The 24,492-nt window shown below is 34.7% G+C and overlaps 1 long non-coding RNA gene across 2 annotated transcripts in view; it reads left to right on the forward strand.

Annotated features, from left to right (window-relative positions):
- The first annotated feature begins 23,413 nt into the window (after positions 1-23,413).
- Positions 23,414-24,492, forward strand: part of LOC107967939 (uncharacterized) — a 315,797-nt gene continuing 314,718 nt past the window's right edge. For both annotated transcript variants that reach the window (XR_008538855.2, XR_002939054.3), the window contains exon 1: positions 23,414-23,487. This is a non-coding gene — a long non-coding RNA (uncharacterized LOC107967939). The remainder of the gene's footprint in view (positions 23,488-24,492) is intronic.

A 24,492-nucleotide genomic window follows, 5' to 3' on the forward strand; every position in this document is an offset into this window, starting at 1 on the left:
AAAGGACTTCCTATTTAATAAGTGGTGCTGGGAAAACCGGCTAACGATATGCAGAAAACTGAAACTGGATCCTTTCCTTACACCTTATACAAAAATCAACTCAAGATTTATTAAAGACTTAAATGTAAAATCCAAAACCATAAAAACCCTAGAAGAAAACCTAGGCAATACCATTTATGATATAGGCATGAACAGAGACTTCATGACGAAAATGCCAAAAGCAGTTACAACAAAAGTCAAAATTGCAAATGGGATCTAATTACACTAAAGAGCTTCTGCTCAGGAAAATAAACTATCATCCTGTTAGGTTTCTAACAGGAAACCTACAGAATGGGAGAAAATTTTTGCAATCTACCCATCTGACAAAGGTCTAATATCCAGAATCTACAAGGAACTTAAACAAATCTACAAGAAAGAAACAACTCATCAAAAAGTGGGTGAAGGATATGAACAGACACTTCTCAAAAGAAGACATTTATGTAGCCAACAAACTTATGAAAAAAAGCTCAACATCACTTATCATTAGAGAAATACAAATCAAAACCACAATGAGATACCATCTCATGAAAGTCAGAATGGCGATTATTAAAAAGTCAAAAACAATAGATGCTGGAGAGGCTGTGCAGAAATAGGAACACTTTTACACCGTTGGTGGGAATATAAATTAGTTCAACCATTGTGGAAGACATTATGGCAATTCCTCAAGGACCTAGAACCAGAAATACCATTTGACCCAGCAGTCCCATTACTGGGTATATACCCAGTGGAATATAAATCATTCTACTATAAAGACACATGCACACGTATGTTTTATTGCAGCACTATTTACAATAGCAAAGACATGGAACCAACCCAAATGCCCACAACTGATAGACTGGATAAAGAAAATACACCATTGAATACTATTCAGCCATAAAAAGGAATGAGACCATGTCCTTTGCAGGAACATGGATGAAGCTGGAAGCCATCATTCTCATCAGACTAACACAGGATCAGAAAACCAAACACTGCATGTTCTCACTTATGTTAGTTGAACAATTGAGAACACATGGACACAGGGAGGGGAACAACACACACTGGGGCCAATCAGGGGGTGAGGTTTGAGGGGAGGAAGAGCATTAGGACAAGTAGCTAATGCATATGGGGCTTAAAACCTAGATGACAGGTTGATAGGTGCAGCAAACCACCATGGCACACGTATTCCTATGTAACAAACCTACACATTCTGCACTTGTATTGCGGAACTTAAAGTAAAATAAATTTAAAAAAAAAGAAATTGGTGTCTCCGTCTCCTGGAAGTGGACTTTCTCCATGAACTAATGCGGATATTGGAATATAGTAGAAACAAAGCAACAGTAAAAGGACAAAAAAGGATGAATCAAATATTATGTATTATTAATTCCTTAAGGTGGGTATCATCAACTTCACTTTATATAAGAGAAGAAAAAGCAAACAGTACCTAGGATATATGCCCATGATCTTGAAACAATTGCTAACAGAACCAGAACAAGAAATTCAATCTCTTTTTAAAAATCTGATATTCTTGTTATGTACTCTTTCATGGATTTGCTCAAGTTACATTGTATTGATAATAAGTAGTTAAGGCAGAAAATACAATAAACAGAAATTTATGGAATCTGACGTGGAAAATTCTAGGATATTTCTTCAGCTGTCTTTTAAAATGACAGTATTTTATATTGACTTTATACATTATTTTGAAAAAGCTGCAAAGTTCCTCCAAGAAAAAAGAAAATTAGAAGTTAGGAAACTTCTAAGGAGAAAAAGGGTGGGTGAAAAATCTATGTAGCTACTGCAGACAGACAATTTTGTACTCCCTTCTTTCCCATTGTATAGCCATGTAAAAGGATTTTAGATTATCTCCATTCTGCCTTCAGAAGATTTACAGCAGGAAGTTAATACAGCACTCAGCAGAAGCTAAAACACAAAATACGCAGGGAAGGGAAAGATTGCATCAGAGAAAGATAGACTTAATTGTATTGTAGATACCAAGTGGTCTCTTTAGAAATGTGTAGTAGAGCAATAAGATGAGAAATAGCTGCCTAGCCAAGCTAAACAAAAAACGATCAGCCCTCTCCCTTGAAGGATCAGTTGGGGACACTCAGGGGGAAGGGAATAGCCTGATTCCACAACCTAAAGTAAGATGTTTTCTTTACTCCAGAGAGAGGCAGATGACTTAAGAAACCAGTAAAGAAACAGCATTTTAATAATAAATCAAAAGCAAACCAATAAACAACCAACAAACCAAAACACACTCCACAAGCATCACATTTGGATTTGTATGTTATTGAGTATGTAGAGTTATTGTCTGTGACAACTGCAGTATATGGCTATGAAGGGGTCACAACTTGGATTTTGATATGACCAGGATTTTCGAATAATTTAGGAAGTAATGAAGATTTGTTGTGATAGAGTTAATAGAAATGTCTTTTCAGTTTTTTGTTTGGTGGCAACTAATTTGCAATTATATACAAAAAAAGATACAAAATACATGCACTTCTCACAGGAAAAATGGGTAACATGAGAATAATTTAACACTGTAATTTATGATATTTGCTATTAAAATTGTGTTATACATTAAATTCAGTATTATTATGCATAAAATATAAGAAAAAAGATTGTTTATATTATCTCCATTCCTAAGAGACAGTCCATACTTCACTTTCTCAACCTGATTCCAAATATACTAGCAGAGTTACTTTAAAAATGATTATTTTATTTATTTTAATTGCAAAAATTATTAGAATTCGCATTTTTAAATGAATAAATCATATAATTAACTTTGGAATAAATTAAATTGGTTAAAAGTTTGCTACCTTGAAAACTACTAAGAATATTTGATTTTATTTCATTAAACATTTTTCCATAAGTCAGTAAATATATCTGCATTTCAAATATATTGGCACATAGGTTGTTTCTATGCATTAAGTTTACATGCTCTTGCACTTTGTCATTTCTTAAAATAACTATATAATAACAATGTATCTGATTTAAGTATATTTTTACGCAGCACAATTTTGCATTACTGTACAATGCTGATGTATTGCATTTATTTTCAAATTCACCTATTATTGGAAATTTTATTAATTTGCAATGTTTGGCAATTATAAATAGTTCTGCTTTCAATTTCCTACATATATTTCTGTGCACACATCTAATTATTTTCTTAAAATAGGTTTTCAGAAGTGGGAATTTTGGATGAAAGTCTGTGACTATATTTAGTGATTCAACACCTGTTGCTATACTCATCTAAGGAGAGTTTATTGCCATATACACTTAATCTTTATTTGTAAGTGCTATGCCACTGCAATCACATCATCCTGTGGTGATGACTTAATTTGTGTTCCTTTGTGTGTAATGAGGTTGTTTTTCTCAGGTATTTGGATGCCATTTGCATTACTGCTTCAGAGGACCAGTTGGCTGTGCCTTTTTCCATTTTTTAGTTGAGGTATTATTTTTTAAAATCACTTATCTTTAACTCTGGATATTGCTAGTATTTTTTTTGCTACTATTATATTTTTAAATGTTTTTCATCAGATGATATTTTGTTTTAAAACATTTCTTTGACTGTGCTCCTTGATATGGTATATGTATAAAAGTTTTACACAGCCAAATTTTTCAGTCAAGTTATTTATGTTTTTCAAGTTCCCACCACTTTTTTAACAACTAGAAAGGTCTGTGCAGCATCATCAGATACATATATACCAGTATTTACTTCTGTTTTCATTTTACTTCCGTATATATAACTCATATTAACCTGGATTTTATTTTATTTTAAATAAAGTGTAGTAATTATATGTATTATAATTTTTCCTAAATATTTAACTAATTATTATTATTATTACATCATTTCTGTTACCATCTACTAAAATGTCATTTACACTAAATACATATATTTTCTCAATTTTGTAGCCAATCTTTCTATTTTATTCCATTAATTTGGCTATACCAGTATAAATGTGCCCTGATTTAATTATGTATTTCAAATAATAAATAGATATTTTTGAGTTTTGAAACATTTTGAATGATATATTTAATGTTCTTAAACTTCAGTGACCTAAGTTCTTTTTTTCTGTTTTTTTGCAAAGAAGATAATAAAAGCCTTTCACAATTATCTTCCTTTTTAAATATATGACTAGATATTCAAACAAGTCTTTCTTTTTAAAATTCTAGTATCTATTGCAATAAAACTTGAAGCTGCAACTTTTAAATAATTTTTGTTTGTAAGTGGAACCCTCTTTTAATGCTGATTTGGTGATTCTTCATGAGCATAATTTTTCCTTGTTATAACTTTGATCATTGTTTTTACTCCATTTGTCTTTACTAGGAGATAAATCTCTGTTCAGAGCCCTCAATAGCCATAATTTGTTCTCATTGTTTTTCTCTGTCTTCTTTCTCTGTAGTTTCCCATTCTTGGAGTAATTTTTAAGAAAGAAAAAAGCAGCCCCAGCAACTTTCCCCTGGGAGCTGGCCTGGGTAGCTGGGCTGTGTTGTTTCTCTGCTGAAACATCTACAATTTCACAGAATGCTAAGATTAGACAAGCGCATTCCATGCCCAGGATGGAGCATGTAAGAACAAGAATGCTCCATAATCACAGCTCTACACAGATGAAAACAAAAACACCATGAGCACCACAAAGAAGACCAACCACTCCTCCGGCCAGCATCTGCCAGTAAATGTGACTGCTGCTGCTGCTTTAACCTGTTAGGGTGTAGCACACTCCATTTCTCTTGCCCCATAAATTAAAAAAAAATTCAAGTATCTAATTACTGAAGTCCCCACTTCCCTTTCTGAGACCGCTCAAACAAAAGCTAATTCCTACTTCTTTGAATTCTCCCCCAGATTAGCTAACATGAGCCCAAATCCAATCCTGTATCTCTTTTTAACACACTCTCACTCTGTGGGTTTTTCATTTCTTGTTGTCTCCCTTACTTCAACAGGTACACGTGCCAAATTTGCATGACTATATATATACATATACATAATCTGTTCCTGAAATTTTCAATAGTGCCATCTATAAAAAATGATTTATTTATTTTAATTGCAAAAATATATTAGAATTCACATTTTTAAATGAATAAATCATATGTAATTAACATTCAAATGTATGACATCCCTTCATGCAATGTTTTGTATTCTCTCTTTTTCATTACATACTATTTTCATAGATACATATTTATCTTTTGAAAATAAGGTGATTTAGACTATTAGTTCTAGAACTTTAAACATTAGTTTTGTTAAGATCCTTTATATGAAATCAGAGGGTCATGGTGATTTTATCCCTCTTGTAGGTTGTCTGGTAAACATTTGAAACATGATTTAATGATTCAGCTGTCTGCAAAGTGGGAGGAAGAAATGTGGCCAGTTCCTGCAAAATAAAGTCACTTTGTTGAATTTCTGTTTAAGCCTTTGTAACAGAGAGACACTACTTTTTGTTTCAGCTTTGATGACTTTTCAGGTCCTAGACAAGGATGTGGCTGGCCTTTTCCTGGAGCTTCTGACTTCCACATCAGAAAAAAACAAAATGGCCCCAGAAAGAGTCCCTGTTGGATGCAATCATGATTGTACTTGGATATGTAAAACAGCTTCTTGACAATATAGTTTCTCTGAATTGGCCGTAGGTCTGTCTCATGGCTTCCCTTAGCATTTTCATGCTTTGTTTCAAACTTGTGCCTTTAAGCACTTATTCTTTGCTTACTTCCCAAATTATCAACCGGGTTTTTGAGAAAGGCCCAGAGTTTGCTCTCATTATATCTTTGTATTCTGATAGGTATAATTTCACTGATTAGGTCCAAATCTCAGACTTTACGGCAAGCCATTGTAGCCTCTTTCCCTTCTTCTTGGAAAGTGATATCACTCCTGAATTTATAATAAAAGGAAATAATAACTTTTTTCCCACCTAATTTATTTCTATATCCAAAGCCAATGTGTGTGTGTATATATATATATATATATACACACACACATTGGAGATATATATGTATATCTATCTATCTATCTATCTATCTATCTATCTATCCATCCAAAGCCAATGTAAAGCAGATTTTTTAAAACATAAAATGAAGTTTCTCTAAAGTGCTTGTACTTAGTGGAAAACTGAAGCTCTTTCTTTTTCTAGCCGCCTTTGTGGAAACATTTTAGAATCTTTTTTTTATGTTGAAAATATTTTAATGTTTTTTTACCTAATCTAAATCTCTCACATTAATTAAAATTATTTTTTGATCTGTTTAAAGAGGAAATTTGATTCCAATAGTAGGATTTCTCACTATTAGCATACGTGTCATACTCTTAGCAAATTGCCTTTTCTTTAAACGAGCACGAAATTTAGTTAATCAATTACATATATAGGTTATCATCCATTGACTTTGGCTGTCAGTTCAGTCCTCCACAATCTAGTCAGTGTATTAGCCGTAAATTAATGCTGTTTGGTATACTAAATAAAGTTTAATATTTCTGCCAATAATTAACTCTTTATAACAGCTTAATATTTCTTGGCTTCTACTTAACTCCTGTGTGACCTTGGAAAGATTACTTATCTTTCTGATCTGTAGTTTTTTAATTTGTTGTCTATATATTGTCCACCTTATGAAGAAGCTATGCAGATCCATAAAACCTTGCAAGGATATAAAGATGGATTGGGGTATTATTAGTATCTTCTCAGGAATAAAAACTATATTTTCTGGGTCCTAGAGAAGTACTTTTTCTGGTTGTGATCTAAACAAACTTTGATCATTCTGACTAATGCATCCAACCAGCCAGGTTTAAAAAGTTTAGAGAATCCAGAAAAACTGTGTATCATTTTTCCAAAGTGTCAAATATTATAGTATAGCTTGAAGCACTAAAGTTTATTTCACTATTTATAAAGATTGGCATTATTCATAAGGGAGAAGGATGAGTAATTTCTTGTATTTTGGCCATGCATGAAACAAAAGTATATTCGTAATTATAATTGCCAAATACAGAAAAAGCTATGAAACAAGCAGAATAGCATTATTGTAGAAATCATTGACTGCCCCCAATTTTTTTCTATATACTACACCTCTTCTTCATTATTGAGTAAAATGTGACATTTAATTTTCCTTTATTTACAATGGAGGTTTCTCTAGAGTGATAAGTAATAATATGATACATAGGATATTAGTGAAAACGGAATATAACTAATCAGACATCTATAAGTTGTCTGATACTCAAAGCACAATATTGAATAGATTTAATTAAAATTTTCTGTTTTAACACAGTTTAATTTTGAGAAGGGGAAGTACGGGTAAACAAAATATGTAAACACAATTACTCTTTTACTATTTAAACCATAGGGGAAATCTTTATAATTGTATAAGATAATTACATAAAATATATAATGTTTCTTATCATTTAAATAGTCAATATAAGAATGAACACAAAGTGAATATAATAATAGATATGTATATATCTATACATATGTTCTTTTTTTTTTTTGAGATGGAGACTTGCTCTGTTGTCCAGGCTGGAGTGCAATGTCATGATCTCGGCTCATTGCACCCTCTGCCTCCGGGGTTTAAGCGATTCTCCTGCCTCAGCCTCCCAAGTAGCTGGGATTACAGGCATGCACCATCACGCCCAGCTAATTTTACTATTTTTAGTAGACATGGGGTTTCACCATGTTGGCTAGGCTGGTCTTGAACTCCTGACCTCAGGTGATTCACCCGCCTTGGCCCCCCAAAGTGCTGAGATTACAGGCGTGAGCCACCATGCCCGACCTATATACTCTTGTACTGAACAGATTTGCCATGAATCTGTTCTTTATGTTATCCATAGCAATTTTTTTCCTTTCCTCAGAGATACTAGTTAAACTAATACACCAACCAACTGGATAATTCAAGGCATTTGGATGTACATCTGCAATAGTCACGGAGAAAAAAAAATACATCCCATTTAGAGTTTCCCAAAAGAGCAAGAATGGATATTAGTATTTCCATTTAAAAAGAGATTATTCTGAGCTTTAGACAGTCACATAACTCATGTCCTACAGAAGTTTGATTCTATTTTTAGAAAAGTGTTTAGAAAAGTAGCATGTTATGTAACCATGCTGGGAATAATAAAAGGCTTTATTTTGAAAATCTACATATACCAGGCTCTCTGCTCAGGCCTTTAACTGTGTAATGTCACATATTCTTCACAATAACCCTACAAGTTACATTGCATTATTATCTCTATTTATAGATGAGGAAAATGTGATCTAGAATGGATAAGAATATTGAAGGTGTTTTATATTTTATAGAACTTTTTTTTCTGTTAGTCATAAACCATTTCAGAAAAGTAAAACTGCACACATTAGTAGAATGTCTCAACTTCTGTACCAGTATTTTATATATATATATATATAGACCACCTAGTATGTGCTTAATAAATTCAGTGTCACTGTCATATGATTTTGTGTTACTTATTATAACAATACCTAAGTTACTTTTTAAGGTTCTTTATGGTCTATGTTAGAATAATTTCTTTTCAACTTTCTTACAGTGCCATATATATATATATACACACACACACACACACACACATGTGTACACACACATAAATATGTGTGTGTGCCTGTTTGTGTATTAAATGAGTGTGTGTATATATGTACATATATATATATATATGTATATATATATATACTCCCTGATTCAGGGAATGTGTGTGTGTATATATATATGTATTAAATATACGTATGTATAAATTAAATATGTGTGTGTGTATATATATTTACACACATTTAATCCATGCATTTTAAAATTAATATTCTAACTATTTAGATTAAAAATATTGTTTATTGATATATAAAAGCAACTATAGGATCAAGGCATCAAAGTTGCATTGAGTTTTCTTCTTATATAATTCAACATTTGTTAAATAACACAAATACGTCCTAATTTTGAAAATATCTCACTAAAAAAAAAGGGAATGATATTCCTGTGCCTTTCCCTCAAAAAGGATAGCTCTAGTGCTTAGAAAATAAATCATCTATAATTTACTCTAATAGCTAAATCATTCTGGAGTACCAACAAAAAATCAGGAAGCTACTCTGCATGGAAGGTTTTGAAAAATGCAGTAACATAATATTAATTGACAATTTGATATATGAACATTTGTGGAGCTGGGGATATTTTCTAAAAATTACAATAAATACATTTTATTTTAGGAAAAAATACACATAAATTGCGTGAACATCCTGACTGCTATAAGCCTACACATTATTTTGATGTGGGTAGAATAATTATACAACAACACAGCATTCCTAGGCCACTAATTCACAGATCTAATTCTTAAAATCATTCCAGGTGTCCTAAGAGAAATGAAATACTGTTCTAATAGAAGTTTAGTGTAATCCTTGTGTCAAAGGATTTTTAGGGTGTTGCTTTTCCAGCCAGAAACCTCTGTGGGTGGTGGTTTTGTTTTGTTTTGTTTTCTTTTCTTTTGCTTGGGTCCGCTGGGCTTGTTCCACCCACTCAGCCTTGTATGCTGTGCTCCGCTCGTGCTACTGGCCGGGATCCTATGTCTGCCATGGGTGAGCCAGGTGCAGAGTAGTGAGGGATGCGTGAGCAAATGAGCCCAGGGTCTGGCCACTGCGCAGAGTCAGATATGCCAGCTGCTGTGGCAGCACGGGCAGCTCCAGGTGCTAATACAGGTGCTGGCTCTGTGCAAGGTTACTGCTGGATCAGATGTACTGCAAGCAGCCTCCACTGTGGGCACCTGCATGTAGATGAGGGAAACATGGTGGCGTCTAGAAGCTTGGAGACGCCAGGAACCACAGAGCCCCAAGGAGGGTGTCACACCCCTGACTCAGAGGGCCCATAGGTCTTTTCTCCTCAAAAGGCCACAGCTCTTTTCTCCTTCTCATCACCCACAATGTGGTGAGAGGGGTGGGGCATGTTTCAACCCTGATTGTGTTACAGCTCTTTCAGTTCTGCCATTCAGAGGGACCCAAGTACTTGGCCAGTGTCCAAGAAGAATGAGGTATGCAGACAACAGGAGAGTGAGCGAGCCAGAGAGGAGCTTTATTGAATGACAGAACAGCTCTCAGGAGACCCAAAGTGGTAGCTCCTTTCCCCAGGCAGTGTGTGAGTCTAGCTGAGTCTGGGAAGTTTAGGTCCTCAGAATGGAGGAAGTGCATGTTGATTGGTACATAGGCAGCCATGGATGGGCCCGGAAAAAGACCATCCAATTGGCCTAATGGCCATCATTGAAGTTCTCACTCCAGTCTGCTGACTTTGCCTGGAACTGGCAGCCTGGCCCCCAGGCTTCAGGCCATCCCTGGCTTGAAGGTGGGGTTTCACTGGATACCCACCCCTTCCTGCCTAGGAACCTGTCTTCCTTTAAAATGTTGTCCATGGCGCCTAGGCTGTCCACACCAAGAGGCACCTTCAGGCCCATGCCCAGTGACCCTTAGCACACCTCCAATACCCCTTCCGCTCTCATTGGCACTCAAAATTCGGAGCAGGTCGAGTTGGCAGGGGGCTGGCGTATCAGCAACCCCCTAAGCATGTGCACATCTGGCCAGGTTGTGACAGTATCCAGGCTTGGCCACAACTTTCCTCACCCCTGGAGGGGGCACTGAGAGCAGGGAGAGGCCAGGGAGTGGGATCAGGCACTTTCAAGCCTGTGGGGGTAGGAGACTTCCTGGGCCCCCAAGAGCGCAGGGATGCCATGGTCTGAAGCTGCGGCTGGGAGGCTGCGGCTACACCTGGGAGCATAGGCCCCTGACCCGCCAACTCAATAAGCTGTGGGGCTCTTGCCTGTTCTCAGTTCCCCCAGGCTCTGCAGAGCGCACATCCCCACACCTCAACTGCTGCAGTCGGCATCCTTGCAGCGGCCGCTCCAGATGGGTTGTCACTGCCATCACTTGTAACTGGGAAAAACTCTTGAGGATATTGAATGCAGCTATTCTCTTGGCCTGGCCCTTTAACTTAGAGATCTTAAGCTGTATCTATAATTATCACTTTGTTTCAATTAAGTTTTCCCATTTTATGTGACAGTGATAATTTTTACTTGTGATACTTGTTTTTCTATTTATCATCTTTATAATCATTTATTATTTATTCATTTTTCACCCATGCAAAAATAAAAATTGTAGACAAAAAGCATTGCCCTAACATTTTGAAGAATGCAAAAGTGAGAATGACATATTGACTTAATGATGTGTTAGCCTAATGCAGAGAAGATGAGGCAAACAAAATATGCAGCGGAAGTTGAATACATGGACAATAACTATGTTTCATATAACTTTGTTGTCTCGCCATCCAGTATTGGAAAACTTGAGCTCGATGCATATCTATTGAAAGAATGAGTGAACTGCTGTTTCAATATCAAAGCATGACTTTGAAACACAACACAAATAAAAAAACACAATAATAAATGCAGCGATACACTATGTTATATTCTGAGTGGTGTATAAACTCTTTTTTCAAGAATCTGAGAGTTATTACTGACTGTGGCTCTTCTCTACCTTGCTCTATCATCCTTATCTGTCTTGCAACTCAGAACAAAAATTACTCTCCAGAATGATAGCTGATAGGCTATGTCTGACCTAATAAATTTTGATAAGTCAGGAGTTTTTGCAACTCACCTGAAGGCTTTGATTTAGAATCTGTAGGCCTGGGTACATGAGATGGCAGGATACAAGGGTACTAAAAAGATGGGACTCTATGAGTAAGTAGTGAGGAGAAAGTACAAAATGGGTAAAGAATTTTCCAGATCCTGTCAATTTTGTTGCTTTTATCTTCCTCTAATCTCCACATTCTATTTCTTTTATAGATGGGACCAACTGATGATCAAAACCAAGTTCAGTCTTGTATTGTCTTGATAGAACCTACACTATTCTAGCCTTTCTGGGAGATAATTTCTATTCATTTGCTCTGGGTTTCAGCATAAAATTATCTTTTTGCCAGTTTAATCCTAAATTAATGAACTTATTCCTTTAGATAGGTTTTTTTTTTGCCATTTTCTTGAGTTCTGCTTTCTGTTTTGTTTCAACTTGAAATTCGAAGCACCAAGTTCTTTCCTCTGAACCCCATTCCAAAGGCTATATCCTCCTGTTCTATGAAAAAAATTATCAGAAATCAAGAGCACAAATTCCTGCACAGTCAAGAGTTACTCATCATTGATTACTGACCTCCAGTCCATCTTCTCAAATATCTTGCTTATTTTTCTTGAGTGCACTGTCTTTATATTGTTCAGATGCCTGGTTCTAGCTTCTAAACCAGACTTTTTCCAAGCATCTATCCCACTCTACCTTTTAAGCTTGGTTACAGTTTCTAATCCTTCTTGTTTTATACTATAGTATAATCCTAGTTATGGAACAAAAAGTGGGTCACAATGTAGATGCAGCTGCAGAAAGAGACATAGTTATGAGCCAGCTCAGGATATATAGGACTACAGAGGAAGCAGCCTGAAGACATTGGAGCTAATCTTAAACTGTAAGGAACCCTAAAGGGAGCAGAATCATAGCCTGTGAGAGTAAGTAGAGGGAAGTAGGGCTAGACCTAGAAAAGAAGCTAGCTTAGCCATTTGACAGGCACGAACCTGGGAGATGTAAGTTAAAAGTTAAATGATTTTCAGATTTATCTTAGTATTCTGCTATGCTTCTGGCTTCCAAGGGTATACCCAGGAGTCTGCATTAGAAGCCTTTGGTTTGTTTCAGGTCTGATGAGCCAAGAGATTAGAACTATACTGCATTGGGTTAAGTATGCTATGATCGATCGATAGAAAAAGGATCTTGTAGTACACCCTAGGTTCTAGGCAACCTTTCATAATATGGATAGGTCTTACAGATTTAGGTCAAAAGAGGTTTAAATAATTTTCTGGATATATCTTGTCTTTTCTGAGTCCTCCAGCATTGAAAAGCAGGAACCAAAAATAAGATTCTTAAAGTCATAATTTTAACATTGTTTGCTGCAGAAGTAGAGAATCTGAGAGTTCAACACTGTCATTTCCTCATCTTTTGCATTCATTGGTAGCACACACAGATGCTAGGACAGCTGGTTTCATTGGCAGTGAGTCTTTATTACTTGCAAGAGTGTGCCCCGCATGCCTGGGTCTGTGCCTTCTGAGAATTCTGACCATCTGCCCTTCAGGAAAGCTTTTTACCCAAAGTGCATTAGATTATCTTGCTCAATTTCAATACATACCAAAACTGAGCCTCCCGGCATTCTGGAAACCATGGTATAAATAATGCTTAGATAAATTGGTGTCCCAGTTTCCATATACTCTATCCTTATTATAAAAATATCATCCTCATGGACACAATTGTCTCCAAGAGAGAAATAATACATTTCTATTGTTCAGAAAGCCTGTTCCATCTAGTGATATTTTTCTAAAGTATGTACATACTAATCATAGGGAAATTCTCTTATAGGCAGGATTATTATGGTTCATTTCCTATTGTCTTTGTTTAGTGGAATCTGTTTTTTCTTCAGAGTGAAAATTAGATGGCTAAAAGCCCCTGAGCCATGATGGGAGTTCAGTTGGTTGTCAAATATGTTAGCCAGTGAAAGTCCATGACTGCATATTCAGAAAGACTTGTAAGGTTAAGAACTGCCCAGTTTTAAGATCATGCAAAGCTGTATATTTTTGTTTGCTTGTTTGGTGGAACTGTCATACAGAGTTATTAGTACAAATGTGGAACTCAATTTGTGAAATGAGTCCCGAGAATAAAATAATAGTTTAGTCACATATACTATGTATCATAGGCTTATGTCATGTCACCTTCAGGGAGTGTTTAACCAAACAAAAAAAGGTCAGGCAATTGTGGAATTCTAAAACGGTGGGTCAAGCCATGCTATTAGCAAATAAAGGGAAAAGTAGATAAAATGCTTCTAGACTAGAAAAATTCAGGGATGGGCAGGAACAGGAAGCATTATCCTTGGGCATCATAGTATTTCAATCATAGTGGAACCAGTGAGTCACCTCTATTAGGGAATAGGATGAGAAGGGAAGACACAAAAACAATATAGTTGTTCAGCTGCTCTGAAACTGCGGGTCTGTGAATATAGCTGGGATCACTAGCAGGACTTGCACTGATCAATACTGAGCTACTGACCTGTAAAGCTTCTCTGTCTGTGGAAAAGGTCTAGCACAGGATTAACCTAACAGTCTCTTGCGTGACAGTCGGTGGTGTCCAGAGAGAGAGAACACATAAGGTTTTACATGCGGAATCCAGTTGCAGGATCTTTAAAGCCTAACAATAGAGCCACAGCCAATGCTACAACTTATTGATGAGGGCTAAGATACACAGTCTCCATTTTTCCTTTCTTATTTTAGATATGGTTCTAGTTCCATTCATATTAGAAGAGATACAACCTTATACCTCTCCACAGAATCCACGAAGAGTGAAAAAGAAACCAGCAAATGCAGAAAAGAAGACTAATGTTCATTCAACAGCTCATATGTGTCTGGCATGTGCTAAGTGCTTTTCCTATTCATTTCATTTGAAAGAAAAGCCTCAGTGTTATTTTCACGGTAGAATTTTTTTTCTAGAAGTATATTATTTGATGTATAATTTGAAATGTTTGTAAGAACATAATACAATTGTTATAAACATAGTATAAACATGTTCTTATAAACATAGTATACATAGGTAGTATAAAAATATTACCTATTTTTAAATGCATTTGATGGCTTTCTTCTCACTTGTAAGTAAACTATATAAGAATATGAGTAATTGCCATTCTTCCTTATCATGACTTTCCCCGCTGGTTCTCAAAAACTTTTTACTGATTTGAATGAATGAATGCACAGATATATGGGAGCTAAATCACCTTGTCGGGAGCCATGATCTTTAAATTCAGGTGTATGCATATAATTTCAAAATCGATTTCTTGTCTTATAAAATGTATATTTTATATTTTATAATTTATATAGTAACAATCAGTATATAAATATATATAACCACATAAACAAAAGAGAGTCTTTTTTTTTCATAGATAGAGGTTTGTGACCAAAAACTTTCTAGATCCCTAGACCAGATCATGTCAGATAAATCTACGCATAGTTGATAATTCTCCCACCACATATCCTGGAGTTATAAAGATAAATATACACTGTGTTTATACACCACTAATGCTTGTTTGAACAAAGTTAGCCATATTGAAAAAGAGGAAAACAGATTAAGAAATGTAGTTCATTAATAACATTATGTATCCACGGTCATTAGTCAATGAATTATTATGTTTTTTATTTTATACTTTCTATTACTGTCTAAAGTGAAATTCATCTTCATCAGGATTAATCAGTGAAATAAACTCAGCCTCTGAGGAGTTCATATCTCACTTGATCTGAATTTCATCTAGGAGCTATTAGAGATGGAAAGTTTGCATCCCCTCAAAATTTATTTGTTGAAAGCCTGACCTTTAATATGATGTATTGATATATGGGGCTTTGAGGAGGTGATTAAGTCATGAAATGGAGTCCTCATTAATGGGATTAGTGCCCTTGTAAAAGCCCAGAGAGCCTCTTCCTTTTTTGCTGCCATGTGAGGAGAGAGCCATCTATGGATGAGGTAGGAATTGGGCCCTCACCAGAACCCAATTATTCTGGCATCCTAATCTAGGACTTTCAGCCTCTAAGAACTGTGAGAAATAAATTTATGTTTTTTATAAGGCACTCAGCCTATGGTAGTTTGTTATGGCAGCCTAAGACCCTATTTAGTCTAAAATAGGGTCTTAGACCTAAACCATAAATAGATATTAAAATTTGCATCAACAATAAAATACTAGATTGAATAAAATCTTGGGATTGGGAGGAAAGCTAGAAATTACTTATTTTATACTGAGTCATTTTTCTGGGAGAAATTAAAAGACCAATGACTCTTAAGACACTAAATGGAACATTTGGTTAAGAGGAAGAGTGGGGGCAAATACTGATCTACTCTAATTCCCAGGATAATGTTCTTTCTATTACATTAAAGTAAATAAAAACCAGAGACATAGACATTTTATTTTATTTTTAAATTCAGTGGTATGAGTGCTGCAGTATTTTAAATATTTGAAAGAGATTAAGAATGGCACCATACAAATTTTTTAAAAATTTGTTAAATTTGTGGTTATTATATACATATATTAATTCATTTTATGAATTAATAAACACACACACAGGAGACAGAAAGAATAGTGAGAACAAAACATTTATAAAATTTCATCCTAAAAGCAAAATTTGTTAATATATATACAAACACAAAGGAGACAGAGAATAGTGAGATCAAAACATTTATAAAATTTTATACTAAAAGCCAAATATTTTATTACAGTTTACAATTTGCTTTTTTGATTCACATTTATATTATTCAGTTTTTCAATCAGAATTTATACAATTGAACACAAATATAAAATGATATTGACTTGTATATCATTTACTGTGATTAAATTAGTCATTATTTTGGTACAAATGAAAAAATATTTAGAGAAAGAATTATTTTACTCTGATTTAAAAAATTGATATTATTTCTGCATAACTTTAAGGGATTCTCATTGGGAAAATATTGACCAAAGAAATGGTGTCGATTTACATATTTTATTTATAAAATTGAGAAAAGTCATATATTGGGCAGAAACCTGGTGCACCTTCTCAGGTGTGCTGTATTGCCTGTTGCTTCCATGAAGATCAGCACTCATCATTAGATGGCTTTCCACTTTCAGATGGGACACTGATGATGAGCAGGCAATGTAAGTGACCTGTCTGGAGGGATAAACTTAGCCAACACAAACTCAAAGGTAGGGGGTAGCTGGTCAATTACATACCCTTTCTTTTCTATCTCTGGTAGACTCCTCCAAGAGACAGTTTTATTCTTCCACCTTAGCAGCTATATTCTATAACGTCAAACTAACAGAATGCCTGGGAGCACTCCTTGTCTTTCTGGGCCTCTTTAAGGCAGTAGGTAGCACAATCAACACACCTCACCACATTGGTTCACGCCATTCTTTACCTCAGGTATCTTTTTCCCATAGCCTCACCCCTTAGACATATAACTCAAAAACAGTCACAGCACCAGAGAGGATGTGGAGAAACAGGAACACTTTTACACTGTTGGTGGGACTGTAAACTGTAAAATAGTGCAACCATTGTGGAAGACAGTGTGGCGATTCCTCAAGGATCTAGGACTAGAAATACCATTTGACCCAGCCATCCCATTACTGAGTATATACCCAAAGGATTATAAATCATGCTGCTATAAAAGGCACATGCACACTTACGTTTATTGCGGCATTATTCACAATAGCAGACTTGGAACCAACTCAAATGTCCATCAATGATAGACTGGATTAAGAAAATGTGGAACATATACACCATGGAATACTATGCAGCCATAAAAAAGGATGAGTTCATGTCCTTTGTAGGGACATGGATGAAGCTGGAAACCATCATTCTCAGCAAACTATCGCAAGGACAGAAAACCATTTGCCTCATGTTCTCACTCATAGGTGGGAATTGAACAATGAGAACACTTGGACACAGGATGGGGAACATCACACACCGGGGCCTGTCGTGGAGTGGAGGCAGGGGGTAAGGATAGCATTAGGAGATATACCTAATGTAAATGACGAGTTAATGTGTGCAGCACACAAACATGGCACATGTATACATATGTAACAAACCTTCACGTTGTGCACATGTACCCTAGAACTTAGAGTATAATAATAAAATAAAATAAAATAAGATAAAATAAAATTTAAATGAAAAAAAACAGTCACAGCACCTACGATTCTTACTACATGATTAAAGATAAACTATGGATAATTATGTACACATGTATGTATGAATGTATATGTATGTGTGTATATATACACATAAATATGTATGCATTTGTGTAGATACCTGCATTTAAAGGAAACAATAAATGTTAATATTACACCAAAAAGAACATTACACCAACAACTAATGCATTTCTGGATGTTATAGAAATTTGCATATGCAGTAGGAATTGTTAAAAATATTGTAGTTTTATTCTTCCACATTCAACAAAGTTTTTTTAGCCAAAAAATATTTCTGTTGAGTTTTCAAATGCAAATTCTTGTTCAAGCTGTGATAGCATCATAAATGATGAATGGTTCACATCAAAACATGCTCAGTAAGAATAAAAGGTATAATTCTATGATGTTTTCTGATGAAAAGCAAAGGAGAGTGTCAAGGATCTTTTAAAATATATACATTTCATTTGTATTTAATAAGTGACAATTTCTAAAGACGAAGAATGGTGTACTTCTATTGTATAGAAGAGTATTGAAAAAAGTGGATACTTCACCATCATTCTTCATGCAATTTGAATACATGTCTCTACTTTTGCTGGAGTGGTTTTTATTTGCTGCAGCTTTCCAGTTTGTTACAGTTTTGTGGCAAGATGATCATATTCTCTTTTTACTATGTACAAAATTATTTTGCATTCCACTACAAGCTTCTCTTTCATTTCTTTAATTGCTATATATCTATTTTTATACATTATTTTAGGTATTTTATTTGTATTGCTGTTGTTGAAGGGCCTACTTGTTCATATTTTTAAACTTATATTTCTGTTATATGCTTTTAGTTTTTTGTGTGTAGGGGGATGAATATTTTCATTTTGACCATCATATTAGCACAATAATATATCTTAATCTCAGTGATAACTAAGACCTGTGGTTTTAAAATTGAATACTATTCAGCCTTTATAATTGTGATGAACAATTAGGTGGAGTTTCACAGTAAGTTTTTTTGAGGCATTATTTCAAAAAGTAATGTATTTGTCTTTACTACTGAAGAGCTTTGTACTGAATCAACAAAGCAAAATATACATAGTTAACATAAAATACATACTTGAAACATAATTGTATTCGTTTCTTATTTCTGATGTAGGAAATTACTATAATCTTGCTGGCTTTACACAACACAGATTAACTCCCTTACAGTTCTAGAGGCCAGAAGTCTAACATCAGTTTCACTAGACTAAAATCAAGGTGTTTTCAGGACTGTATCCTTCTGGAGGCTATAGGGAAGAATCTATTGCCTTTTCTTTTGTAGCCTCTAGAGGCCACCTAAGTTTTTAGTTCGTGGCCCCTTCCTCTGTCTTCAAATTTCATCATTCCAGTTTTGGCTTACAGCATCACATTCCCTTTTCCATGACTCTGACCCATCCTGCATCCCTATTCTAAGTACCTTTAAGATTACATAAGGCCCACCTAGATAATCCACCAACATAGCTTCTATTAAATTATACAGTAAAGGGGATAAAATTTGGTTACTATTATATATACACACACATATATCACATATGAATTAAGAGCAATTAAAAAAAGACACAGGAAGGTACTACAGTTCTTATTTCTTGTCATGGGACTGTAGCCTTCATACATTCAAAGATTGCTTTGCCATCAGAAAATGAGGCTTTTACCTGGTAGGTAGACATAAGCTTTCACTGTTGAAAGACTTATGGTAGTACAGTGAAATAATCTTTTTTAAAAAATGATTCCCTCTTAATACTAGATGTAGAAAACCTTAGAGGCACCTGGAGAATTCTCTTGATTCTAGAGACGTTATTGCCTGCCCTCATTGTGAACAACAACTATGATTCCCCTTAGTCATCAGGATCTATCACCTCAGCCACAAGAGTCACTTCAACTTCAGCTGATTTAGTGATCAGTTTGCACCTCCAACTTACAGTTCAGTGAGACAATTACTCTGTCTTGTTTAAAGCCTTCTTCCCTTGGGAACTAATTCTCTAAGCTAGAAAAGCCCAAAGTGTGGGGACAGGAAGAAAATATTTCACAACTGGGTCATCAGAGGTAATAGAGGAATGAACTTCAACTCTCCTTCTTCATGCCTGGACTCATTGATCCTGCTTACCAGAGTAACTGTTATGCTGTATAATACGTTAACTGCTGTTTCAAAGAATAGACTGAATTTGGTAGGAGAGTGGTCCAAAAATGTAATGTGTTGTGGCAGCAGCAACACCACCACTGAGCCTTCGACAGGATATTCTATTATTTTCTCAGGCCATCTGCTTCTGGGTGATGAGAAAGATAGGAAAAAATCAATCTTATTGGCTTCAAATCCATTATCTTTCTGGTCAAAATCAATGATATTTGGAAAATCATCATGTATATAAGGCTTTCAAGAGTACCATGGATGGTGATGCAGGCAGAAGCATTGAAATCAGGGAGGGCAAGTTCATACTCCCAAACTTGAGTTACTCTAATGTAGAAAAACAAATTCAACTTCTGATTTAATGCAATCAGCCTGTTTACAGCTGATTGATTGGTGCCATACAGCTCAACTCTTCTCAGTCTCTAAGACACTTAACATTGTGGTTAGTCAGATCAGGCTGGTGGAGAGGAAGCCAGTGTGGTTGAGGCCAACGTATTTGGCATACTTAATAAAGAAGAATGTTGGTTTCTCTTTCTCTTTCATCTTCCATGTATTATGTGAGTACCTCTCATTCTTGAAATCTAAATAGTATGTGAAACCAAGGAAATCTGAGAGAAGCAGTTTTGAATCTTCCAATGTCTTTAACACAGGGAGGAGCTTAAAAGGAACAAAGTTTTGTTTAGAAATAGGAGTTGAAATCCAGCACAATGTATGTAATACATTGTATATAATAGGAATAGGTTACAGATAAAGTTTTGTTAAATGAATAAGTAGTCCAATATTCTAGAATCATTGCATCTATTTCTTCTAATATAATAGTAACATAAATTTTGCTCATTAGGTATATGTGCATCATGCAGATACTATTCATTTATTTAATTTATATTAAATATGCACAAAACTCCTGGATATTTGAGATATTAGAGTCAAGCTGATTATCATTTAAATATAACTTAAATGAGTCATATTCTCAGTAGAAGGTATCAAATAGTATTTTTTTCTGTATATTGAAAATACCAATATTCATTTTGAAATAAAATATACACATACATTCTGAGGAAATTTTTGTCCACATTTTTCTAAAATCTACCCATTTATTTTTTAGCTGTTTATCTCAGTCTCTAAGTTTTATTTAGAGCTGTTCTGTATAGCAACATATTTCATATTTTTATTACCTCGTCAAATAGTTTTGGTAGTCTGTTTAGGTAAAATCTAAGTGATATTTTATTTACAGCTCATATCAGTGTGATTTATTATTTATATTTTATCAATCCTTCGATATTCTAGATTCTCATAATAAATATAGAATCTTTCTATATAAATTAGTCTTTACTTTCAAAGTAAGAGTTTCTCAGGACTGTAGCAGAAGTTTTTATATTATCTATGTATTGGAGCACTGTATCTTTAAACAGAGTAGATTCCAAACAGAGAGATGACAGGCAAAATGTTCTTTCTTCTCTTCATCCTCAGGTTTCCCTCCATGCTAAGCACAGTTCTGTGGGTCTATTAGTATATTTTGCTGTTGATTTGAGGTCAGGGTGGGGATTAAATTACAAATCTCTAGTAAAAATGGATTTTGGTGTACTCAAACTAGGGTTGGATTGGCAATGGCACAATATTCAGCCTAGCGTCACATAATTATTTGTGATCATTAATGTGATATTCTATGTGGCATTCAGTATGTAGTATTCAGATTACCGTAATTTTTTCTATAAACTTGAATACTTTTGGAAAAATTATTTCTAAAATTAATGTATTTTAATGTGCCTCATTTCCAGAAGGACTTATTGAAGAGTGGAGGGCGGGAGTAAAAAATGCTTTTTAAAACTAAAACAAAATGAAAAGAGATGCAAAGTTGTAACAGGTAATGTAGCAATTGCTACAGAAAAATACATGTTGTCAAGTAGAAAAGGCCTAAAGATTATCTAAAGCTGTATGGCTACATGGTCAGTTACACAATGCATAATTTCTGTAAATTGAACAAAACAAGCAAATGTTTTCCTGTGGTCTTTTTACAACAAGAAAATAGATTTCATATTGCTAAGGAAGTTTTACCTGTAATCCAGAAATTTAGATCTGAACCATTCTCTATTATATATATGGTGTGTGTGTGTGTGTGCACGTGCGCACATGTGTTTGGAAGAAAGCAATGTCTATTATAACTTCAGTGCAGACTATAGTAACTTTCAGCTCATGACCTGTGTGGTTGTTAATGCCATCTAATATCCCACCAGAAACATACTATGGAATATCATAGTATTGTGTACTATGCCTTGACCTTATTATTATTATTTGTTTTTGCAGCAGTTGAATAACACATTTGTATGGTTTTGTTAGGGTCAAAGATATTATATATGGGAGATATGGGGATTTAAAAGACAATGCTTCATAACTAGATAGAATGTTTGGCTATAAAGACAGACCAGAATTATTGCGACTCAAGTGTGTTATTGGATCCAAGGAGATAATTATTGATTGACATATGGATCACAGTTGTGATATTTCAACTTGGCTTACAGGATAGTGACAATCTCTCTCTCTCTCTCTCTCGCTCACTCTCGCTCACTCTTGCTCTCACTCTCTGTCTTGTTCTTTCCCTCACTCAATCCCTTCTTTCCTCTCTCCTTCCCTACCCCCAAAAGCTGAATTGTAGTTTTTGAAGTATAATATGTAGCATTCCACAATTCATTGTTTCTTTATAATTCTTAATCTTCATTGCCAAGTCTTTAAATCTTGCTCACTATGTTAAACTCTTTATTTATTTACAGTGACTATTTTCATGTAATTTATAATAATTGCCTGCATTGCACTTCCATTCTTTAGTTAAGAGTATTTTGGTGAAAAGAGAGCATTCATTAAATTATTCATTAGATTCCAAAGAGAGAAAAGACAGGATAGGGCTTTCATTGAACAAGTACTTTGAGGTCAGAGCAGGCCTAAGCCTGTCACAGCTCACAATATGCTAAGCATTTACCACTTAAGTGGTAAATGAGCTTAATTTATCAATTGAAAATGAAGGAAATACTTCCATATCATACAACACCTCACTATTGAAAAATATCCTGGTGCCTAATAGGCAATTAATGTATCTTAGCTCCTTTTATTTCCTTCAAAATAGGCATTCAGTTTTAGATATAAATTTTTAAAAATTATAATGTTTTTTACAGGCACATTAAAATGTCTTCTAAACCTCAAATTATTAAAAAACATTTTCATGTTGCTAGCACTTAGTTCCTTCTAATTTCATTGATACCATAAATGAAAAATTATTTGTCCCATTGCCCATATCACTATAGTATTTGCTAGTTATTTTAAATTTTATAATACAAATTTTAAAAATCTGTGAAATAAAAATCCTAACAATAGATTATTTTGAAATGGCACAAACAATATCCTACCCTGTTTTAATCACTTAAGAAATATTTTCAGTTTCCTTAAATCAGCTTGCTTTGAAATATCTGACTTACTTTAAATAACACGAATGCAATCCAGCACACAAATTTTACTGTTGTCCCTGGAAACTGCAGAGCTAATTCCCTGTGCAGTTCACATAAAATATATCTCCTAGTGTCCAGTTTGGTTTTATCTGATGAAGCAAAGCAGAGAAAATAGAGTATGTAAGTATTAGCATTGCTTGTTTGCTGGCAAACAAAAGATTTTTAGCTAGCTGAATTATTTAGAAGTGTTTGGTGTGTGTGTGTGTGTGTGTGTGTGTGTGTGTACATAATTCCTCCTCATCCTTCTTTCATGAATACAAGAGAATACAAGCTAGAAAAAATATTCACAATGCAGTCTGATTCTGGCATGAGAATACAGTTATTTCATTTGAAATTTTAGTGATACAATACCAAATCAACTGTGTTAAATGGTTTTGTATGACAGGACTAATAGTAACTATTTTTGTAAAGTGAAAAATCATTGTGCCCTTTTGCAGCAGAGATGAAAATTGCAGAGTGCTGCCAGCATTATTCCTTCTCTCCCTAACAAGCCGTACATAAATGAAGTAAATCGCAGATGTTGTTGATTCTGTTTGCCTTGCCTTACCTAGGAAAATCACAAAGCCTTTACTTCTATTCTCATTGGAATCCAACAATTATCATCAAACAATACTAAGTGGTGAGATATCATTGTTTCACTTATTCAGATCAGTAGAGTCTTGGACCTATATGCCACCATAATGAGTGCAAATTAATGCGTAGGATGTAATTTACGACCAAGTGTGGTCTCCTTTTCTTCCTGGCAGATTGTGACAGTCACAAACTATTTCTTAATACTGACAGAATGTCTGGTTTCAATTCCTTTTTTGTGCCACCTGATCCATTCATTTACTCCACAGGTAACTAACTTTAAGTAACTAAATCTAAAAAAAAAAAAAAAAAAAAATCAACTGAAGAGTGACATCAATGTGAATCATATCTTATATCCACAATGGCTACAGAATCAACTTTTCCTTTTACACATTGGAAGAGTTAAATAATTATAAAAGCCAAAGAAAATGTCTATTTTACTACAACATTTTGTAGAGGAGGGTGTAAATTCGACTCTTTTTTTTTTGTCTAAAATTCATCATCCCCTGCATCTCAGATTTGTGGCAAATGTCACTATATTTCAGTGTTACTTAC

The sequence above is a fragment of the Pan troglodytes genome, chromosome 14 (genome assembly GCF_028858775.2).
Source record: "Pan troglodytes isolate AG18354 chromosome 14, NHGRI_mPanTro3-v2.0_pri, whole genome shotgun sequence".
In the NCBI taxonomy this organism is placed as follows: domain Eukaryota; kingdom Metazoa; phylum Chordata; class Mammalia; order Primates; family Hominidae; genus Pan; species Pan troglodytes.